The sequence below is a fragment of the Cupressus sempervirens genome, chromosome 7 (assembly GCF_028749045.1).
Source record: "Cupressus sempervirens isolate cs-2001-9-10 chromosome 7, ASM2874904v1, whole genome shotgun sequence".
NCBI lineage: Eukaryota > Viridiplantae > Streptophyta > Pinopsida > Cupressales > Cupressaceae > Cupressus > Cupressus sempervirens.
The window spans coordinates 37,680,035-37,688,781 of record NC_143124.1 but is presented as its reverse complement, the minus strand read 5'-3'; positions in this window follow the sequence as shown (position 1 = coordinate 37,688,781).

Genomic DNA, 8,747 nt, shown 5'->3' with positions numbered 1-8,747 from the left:
AAACACACACACATTTTTTTTTTTTTTTTTCTTAATTCTTTAATTATATAGTCAATGCTTTCTAGAACTAATGTGTATAAACTATTTCGTTTAAATAGTCAACCAACCCTATATTCTATCTCACTTAAACTTATCATTGATATTGTTGTTATTATTCAATTATTTATTACTCATATTACAACTGAATTACTAACAATATCTTAGTTTAATATTACGGTTAATACTATTACAAGTGAAATTATTGTGTGGAAGATCTGGGGAGGCAATGCAAGAGTCTTAACACTTACTCATTTTATTGAGTTTACCCTTGTTTTAATAGCTTCATTCTTATAATATGCAAGGGTTATCATTCTATTTTAAACACTTTACCTACTATTTTACTATGCATTTTATTATTATTGTTAAGAGTTGATATAGAGTGAATTCTAACATTGTTTCATTGCAAATAACCTCTGATTAATCATCAAATAAATCATCATTAAACTCAAAGTTTCCTATGCTATACTAATACTAATGGTCTCAAGTTTATTTAACATAACTATAATTATTCATTTATTTCATATAATCAAAACCTAATAGTTACTCACTAAATTATCTAATTAATACTCATATTTTAATAACATATAAATATTTTCCCCCAATAATATCCTATTTGGCATTTCTAAACATCTACTAGTCCTTCCATTTAATGCTCACATCCTGATCTATGTGGCTGCAGCAAATCTGAATGTGCACACACAAACACACACACACATATATATATATATATATATTTAAAAAAAATTTAAAAGCAGCTCCAAATTTCTTGATGTTACGTATGCCTACCCTTTCCTAAACATAGTCACTTTACCCTATCTCCAAGAAAGGTGTGTAGGAACAAAGGTGGGCTGGTCAAATCATAACTAATATTAAAACTTAAGTCACACTCCATTTATTAAAATCTGATCCCTCCTTGCTGCTCACATAATCAGCATTGCTACTCTGAATTGCTGCTCTGAATTGTTGCTCACGTACTCCTAAGTAAATGGCATGAGGGAGTGGTAATGGGTTTAATGCAGCCTTAATTATGGACTTTATTTTTTTGTTTCAAACCATGTGGTGACTTATGGCTTCAATAATGCATTAAATTTCTGACATTAAATCAGAATGGGCAGCACCTTAAGTTTTTGTCAACATGGTAGGCGTGGATGGGAAGTGTACTCCCATTTAGTGATGTCACCGAACTAGACTTTATTGCCCCCTCTTCCATTGGACAAGGAAATTCACCTATGGGGTCTTTCCTTTGGTTTATTTTAATATTACTTATTCTCCAGTCTATATCTGCCTACATATTTATAAGTTTTGTTTTCTTATAGGGTACTCCCTAGTTTGGCATAGGGTGTCTAGTATTTTTATTATGACTTGACATTGCTTTTTTTTTCTTTTTTCTTTTTTGATGCTCCACTATGCAGGAATATACTCTATGAATTTATTATTGAACTGTAATATACATTCTCATATTTTGGTTCCCTCATACATTTTCCAGAGAGATAAATGAACACCTACAGCAAGTTATTCTTTACCCTTATTCATTTTATGTTATTCACGTGATTTTCTTCTTTTGTAATCTAGGATACTCAAGATAAGTTAGTGCAAGGATAATTTGGAGATATTTATAAATTAAGTATAGTCTTTAAAATGGTGATTTACTTAACATTCAAACATTAAACTTAATACAATGGATATACATTCCATGACAAGGCTTGATATGAAACTATCTGAATTGTTCCTATCTATGCATTATGAAGTTTAAAAACCACTTTCTCAAAGATTGACATTATATTCTCATGCAAATTTAAATTTGAATGTACATTCACAGCTACTATACACTAGAACCAAAATGATAATAATAATCAACAAGGATAATCATTCTATGAATACTATCTCTGCTATGATATCAAATTTAGTTTGGAAAATACTATTGTTTATCACTCAAACATCAAGTATTCTAAATTCTTGAGAGATGTTTCTATCCAAGACAATGAGACAACCAAATTTTTGCAATGGACTTCTCTTCCTTGATGTTCTTATGCTACACAAAGGTGGTGGTCACAATAATGCATGATAAATTTGATCTCCTAAATAACTTGAATTGCAATAAATCAACCATAGCCATTGTTTTCTTTCCTCAATCATAATTTTCATTTTGAACATAAAAAGAACTAGAAAATTTTTCTTACTAAACTATCATCATTTCATCCTAATTTTTGATGTGCATCCATCCAAAATAATGTGTTACAAAATTTAATCACATGCCCAACAATTATGCTCAAAACACCAATTTTATTGGCAAACCTGATTCAAGGCTCAGCCAGGAAAGAATCAAGAAGAAAACCCAGCTTTGTTGCCATATACAATGAGGTTTAAAAATTTACAATAGGATCTCAATCCCAAATTTCAACGATTTTATCAAATTTTCTTCATGACCAAATCAAGGAGTTTGTAATATTTTCTGAATCTCATTTCAAGAACCATGGAGGAAACCAATAACTGATCGGGTGTCAACCAAGCAGAACCAAAAGAACATCAAGCATGCATAATCATACATGGTTTACACAATAGGATTCACAATGAATCAAGACTAGGGAAAGGTGGATTCTTCCAACAGGAGAAGTCAAGAACAACACCAATTCAGATGCCCAATCGGGGCCAATAACCAAGAACTTCCATTCTTCCATTTAAACTTGCCATACTCATACCAGGTTTGTGCTGACGGGTAGGAGCCCATAACACCCTACCCTTTATCCCTCTTCTCATCCTGAGAAGAGACTCTACACAGGTTGGAGTCCAACTAAATAGACCTCTCCAAAAATTGGTCACTTCTGCCCTCTCCTAGGGTGAGTAATACCAAAACACCCATGCAAGGAAAACTCAAAATTTCAAACATAAACAAGAAAGGGAAAACAACCAAAATGACATGGTTTACAAATCTTCCCAACATACCCACAACCATACAACAGTGAAGCAACAACAAAGTAACAAGAACATGAAACAAAACATAAAAAACTGAATAAGGGAGATGAGAATTTCCTACCTTCACAAAGAGTTAATGGCAACGAACAAGTTTGAGTAGAGTATCCCTTTCCTTCCTTCAAGCTTCAAGAAATATTCTCTAAATGTAGAGATTGGGTAACAACCAACTAGTCCAAGGAAGGCCTCTAAATAAGCCTCCAACTCAACCACTTGAAAGGAGCAATAACTATTCCCACCCACTAGCCACCCTAGAAACTCCCAACTAAACCTACACTATGGTTAAACCCCAAGTGGAGATGAGGTGAGGTAACTCAAGATACCCATGATCAATTTCCGCACAAAAGCAAAAAGGGACTTTTTGAGTGCCCTCAAAAGTCAAAGCTAGGGGCTTAGGGGTTGGAAAAGACCCCTAACCCATACCCATACCCTATGGTTAGAAAAAAAACAAGTTTTAAAGCCTTAAGAAGAGGTTTAGAGTCAAATAAAATATAGGAATAAAATAGGTCCAACTTACTATTCTAACTTAAACCAACTTGGTCCAAAGGTTAAACAATTAACCCTAAATAGCCACTAAAGCATATAACCATTTTACGAGTGTCAAGCGACACAGAGAGAACATAGTTATGAACATTTAACATTCACTGAGCAAGGAAAATGCATACATACATCTGACAATACAATACGTGAATTACGAACAATAAGGTTTTCAAAATTAACACATAGAGATCAGTTATGTTCCTCCGTAGGGTTTCCCGGCTAAATATCTGCACACTCATTGCACACATCAATAGTCCTATAAAATCACATGTACATAAATGTATACGTATTCAGAAATTCACATAAATTAAAACATACATCAATAAGGGTTTCTTTATCCTACTTAATTCTTAATCATTTAAAATCTCTTAAATCAAACTCTCAATCCTACATTTACTGATTTCATCGACATACATATACATGAAACATTAAATGACAATCATCAAATATATCTTAAAATAACATCACACAACATCGAATGGCCCAACAAATCGGGGTGCCAACTTAGAGCCCTTTTCGAAATGAATCGGACTCTTGTGTGGTCGCACCCTTAGGAACACTCTATCTCCAACCTAATACTCTCGATCTTTCCTCTTTGCATCTGCATACTTCTTTTACCTATCTTGTGCCTCTCTCAAGCACTATCTAATCAAGGTCACCTATTGCTCCATCTCCTTTACTAACTGGGGACCAATAGATACTCGACCTCGATCCTATCGCAACTCAAGGGTGTCTTGTACGGTCTCCCGTACAAAGCCTCATAAGGTGGCATACCTATGGAAGAATGATGCCCATTTTTGTAGGCAAACTCAACAAGATGTAGGTATTCCTCCCATTTGACCTAATGATCCATCACGCACATACGTAGCATGTCCTCCAAAACCTGATTCACTCACTCGGTCTGGCCATCGGTCTGAGGATGTTATGCTGTACTAAAATTGAGCCTAGTGCCCAAAGTCGACTGTAACTCTCTCCAAAATGAAGATGTGAACAAAGAGTCTCTGTCAGATATGATCTTATGGGGAACACCATGAAGTCTAACAATGTCCTGCAATAACACCTTAGCTATGTCTCATGCTGTGAATGTAGTACACACGAGTGAGAAATGGGCAACCTTGGTCAATATGTTGACTATCACCAAAATGGCATCATGGCGATGAGATGACATAGGAAGACCAATAATAAAATCCATAGATATAGTGTCCCATTTCCACACTACAATCTCATGTGGTTGGAGAAGCCCACCAGGATGATAGTGCTCCACCTTCACCCTCTGGCACTCGAGGCATCTCGCAACTATGCTAGCAATCTGCACTCTCATGCCTGGCCAATGATACAACTGCCTCAAATCTGTATGTAACTTCTCTACACTAGAGTGTGCTGCATAAGGTGCTTTGTGAGCCTCAAGTACAATGAGCTCACGCAAGCTCCCAATGGAAGGTACATACATACGTCCCCTATGCCGCAAAAGTCCATCGAACTCCAAAGAATACTCTACAAACTTCCCTTCCAAGGGTCTCTAAGAATGTACCAACTGACTTACTTCTGCATAAAGCTCATCAGCTGGTAAGTGCTGCAAGATCCGCTTTCTCAAGTCGGTGCAAGTAGTCACAGATGAAAGTTCATGGCGCCTTCTGCTTAAGGCATCTGCAACCACATTCTACATTCCCTTGATGTAATGAACATCAAAATCATACTCACTTAGAAACTCCATCCACCTTCTTTTCCTAGCATTAAGGTTCGGCTGAGAAAATATGAACTGCAAGCTCTAGTGATCAGAATGAAGCTTGAATCTATGACCCAGAAGGAAATTTTGCCATCTCACCAAGGCATGAACCACTGCCGCTAGTTCTAGGTCATGACTAGGATAATTGAGTTCATGAGTTTTCAACTTCCTAGACTCAAAGGAACTAGGTCATCCTTCCTGCATAAGGACTGCTCCTAAACCATCTAAAGATGCATCGGTGCACACCAAAAAATTTGCAATAGGATCTGGTACTGCAAGAATTGGTGCACTCGTGAGGGCTCTCTTGAGCTCTGCAAAAGCTCTACCACACCTCTCTATCCACTCGTACTTCTTCCCCTTTCTCTAAAGAGAAGTGATGGGGTGTGCCAATCTAGAGAATCCTAAAATGAAGCGTCGGTAATAACCTACTAGCCCCATAAAGCTCCTCACTTTGGTGACACTGGTGGGTGCTGGCCAATCCATGATAGCCTTGATCTTTGATAGGTCTATTGAGACACCATCACCCGATATGACATGACCCAAACAATGTATCTTGAGTCTAAAGAATGTGCAGTTCGACAAGCTGCCAAACAATTGATTCTCTCTCAGCCTCTGCAATACCTGTCTCAGGTGCTGTTCATGTTCTCTCTCATCATGAGAATAAATCAGAATGTCATCAAGAAACACAACCACAAAATTATCCAAAAAGCTACAAAATACTCCATTCATGAGGCTCATGAATACAGCTGGAGCATTCGTAAGGCCAAAAGGTACCACGGTGAACTTGTAGTGGCCATACCTAGTACGAAAAGCTGTCTTAGGGATATCACTATCCACAATCCTCAACTGATGGTAACCTAACTTTAGGTCAATCTTTGAAAATACTCAGGCACCCTGCAACTGATCAAAGAATTCATCGATTCTAGGAAGAGGATATCGGTTCTTGATGGTCACCTTATTTAATTGTCGATAATCAATACACAACCTTAGTGATCCATCCTTCTTCTTGACGAAGATCATCGGTGCACCCCAAGGTGACACACTAGGTCGAATATGCCCCTTCTCCAAGAGTTCCTCCAACTAATCCTTTAGCTGGCAAAGCTCATGAGTAGTCATCCTGTATGGTGCTCTCGAAACTGGCTCGGCTCCTGGCACTAGGTCTATGTGAAAATCCACTGCTCGAGGTGGAGGCATACCAGGAAGCTTTGAAGGAAACACATCTACAAACTCCTGAAGGATTGGAAAATCATCAATGGATGACTCCCTTTTTGAATCTTCCTCTTGGTCACTAATAGTGATAGCAAACAACTGACAACCCTTTTGCATGTACCGTCTAAGCTGCATAGTGGAAATCATACGAAGGGACACTAGCCTCTTCACTCCGAAGATCTCCCTAGAGATACCATCATCATCCACACATTCCACCCTCTTCTATCGACAATCCATCTTGGCACTGTGGGCATAAAGCCAATCCATGCCAAGAACAACATCATAAGAACCTAGAGGGGTAATGCGTAGATCAGTCCTAGTGGACATGTCTCCAATCTGCATTTGACAACTCTGCACCATGGAACTAATTGACACTCTGGCTCCTGAGGCTAACTCTACCTCCCAACTAACATCCTGTCTAACTGCCACTAGCTCGCAATGCTCCACCACAAATGGAGATATAAAAGAGTTAGTAGCCCTGGAATCAAATAAAATTGCAACCATACAGCCCTGTATAATACCTGTAGCCTCGATAACTTTGGCCTGATGCTCAGCTTGGCGGTTGTCAACCCCTGCAAAAACTCTATGGGATCTACCCATGTCAACAAATGTCGGCTTTGAAGAAGCCCTGCTCTAACCACTGGATGCCTGTCCCTACAGACACTCCCTAGCTATATGACCCATGCCACCAGAAGTGTAGCATGGTCTGTGAGTATAAGATCATGCTCCCTATGGCCCAGACTGCTGTGGGCCTCCTGACTTGCTAGATCCCCTGAATCCTCCCCTAGAAGACTGCTGAGTCTTCACTGACTATGACTGAAGGGCCTGTACTTTTTGATCCTGCCTAGAACCCTGTGACTGCCACTTCTTGGGCTTAGAGCCTTGATAACCCTGAGAAGGTTTCTGCTACTGTTGCTGCTGGGTTTTGGCTGCTAAGACTGTTGGCCCCTAGAGGACCCTGCTGAATAGTTTTGATTCCCTTTCCAAGGGGGTTTCTGCTGGAAGGAGTTTTGGTTCTAAGACCAATCCTGTGACTCCTACCTACCTCGAGTATCCTTAGCAACTAGTGCTATCTCCACTGCCTGTCTGAAGGTGGTAGGGAAGGCCATCCTAACTGGGCCCTGAAGAGAGAAATTTAGACCCATGATAAAGCGATGCACCCATAGTTTCTCGTCCTTCATGTATTCCACATAGCGAAGGAGCTCAAGAAACCTACTCTCGGATTGAGCCACTGTAAGGCCTCTCTAGTAAAGAGAATGGAACTCCTCTATCTATTTTTGCCAGAAACGCTCTGACAAGTACCTCTCTCGAAATCTTTCTAGGAAAGATTCCCATGTGAGGGTGTCCATCCTCACTCCACCAATGATCTCCTCCTAATGCCACCAGTTGGAGGCATCCCCTCTCAACTGATGAACTACTAGGCATGCTTTTAGATTACTCCCATAAGGGCATAACCCAAAGCACCACTATAAGATCTACAACCATGCTTCTACTACTGAACCCTCAATGGTACCGGTAAACAATGGTGGTCTGAGTCGAATCAATTCCCTAATGTCATCTCCTACATGTCAAGGAGGTCTGTCAAAAGGGGGTCCTCTTTGGTGTATGGACTCTTCATCGTGTTCACCCTGACCCTCTATCTGTCTCGGTGGGGGAATCCTAGTCCTCTCTCTGACTCTGGGCCTGCCTCCTCCAGGTCCCTCTGCTTCCACTACTTGAATCTGCTGAACTGGCTGAACTACAGGTACCACTCTCTGCTGAACTACACTGATCAAAGTCTGAAGTGTATCTATAATATCCTGGTTTGGGTTTGGTGGTGGTGGGGGTGGAGGTGGTGGTGGAGGTGGTGGTGGTCCATCCTCCTATCCCACTCTACCATCCCTAGTCCTATGAACTCTGCCTCGCCAATTATGAGTAACAGGCGGCATCTACACAATTAAAAGTTTGAGTTATGTTAAGAAAGCACAATGGTTTAAGGTTCCTAGTGTTGAAACCAGGTTCTAATACCAAAATGTCATGCCCAAACTATGAGGGCCAAAACACACACACTTTTTTTTTTAAAAAAAATTCTTTAATTATATAGTCAATACTTTCTAGAACTAATGTGTATAAACTATTTCGTTTAAATAGTCAACCAACCCTATACTCTATCTCACTTCAACTTATCATTGATATTGCTGTTATTATTCAATTATTTATTACTCATATTACAACTAAATTACTAACAATATCTTAGTTTAATATTACGGTTAATACTATTTCA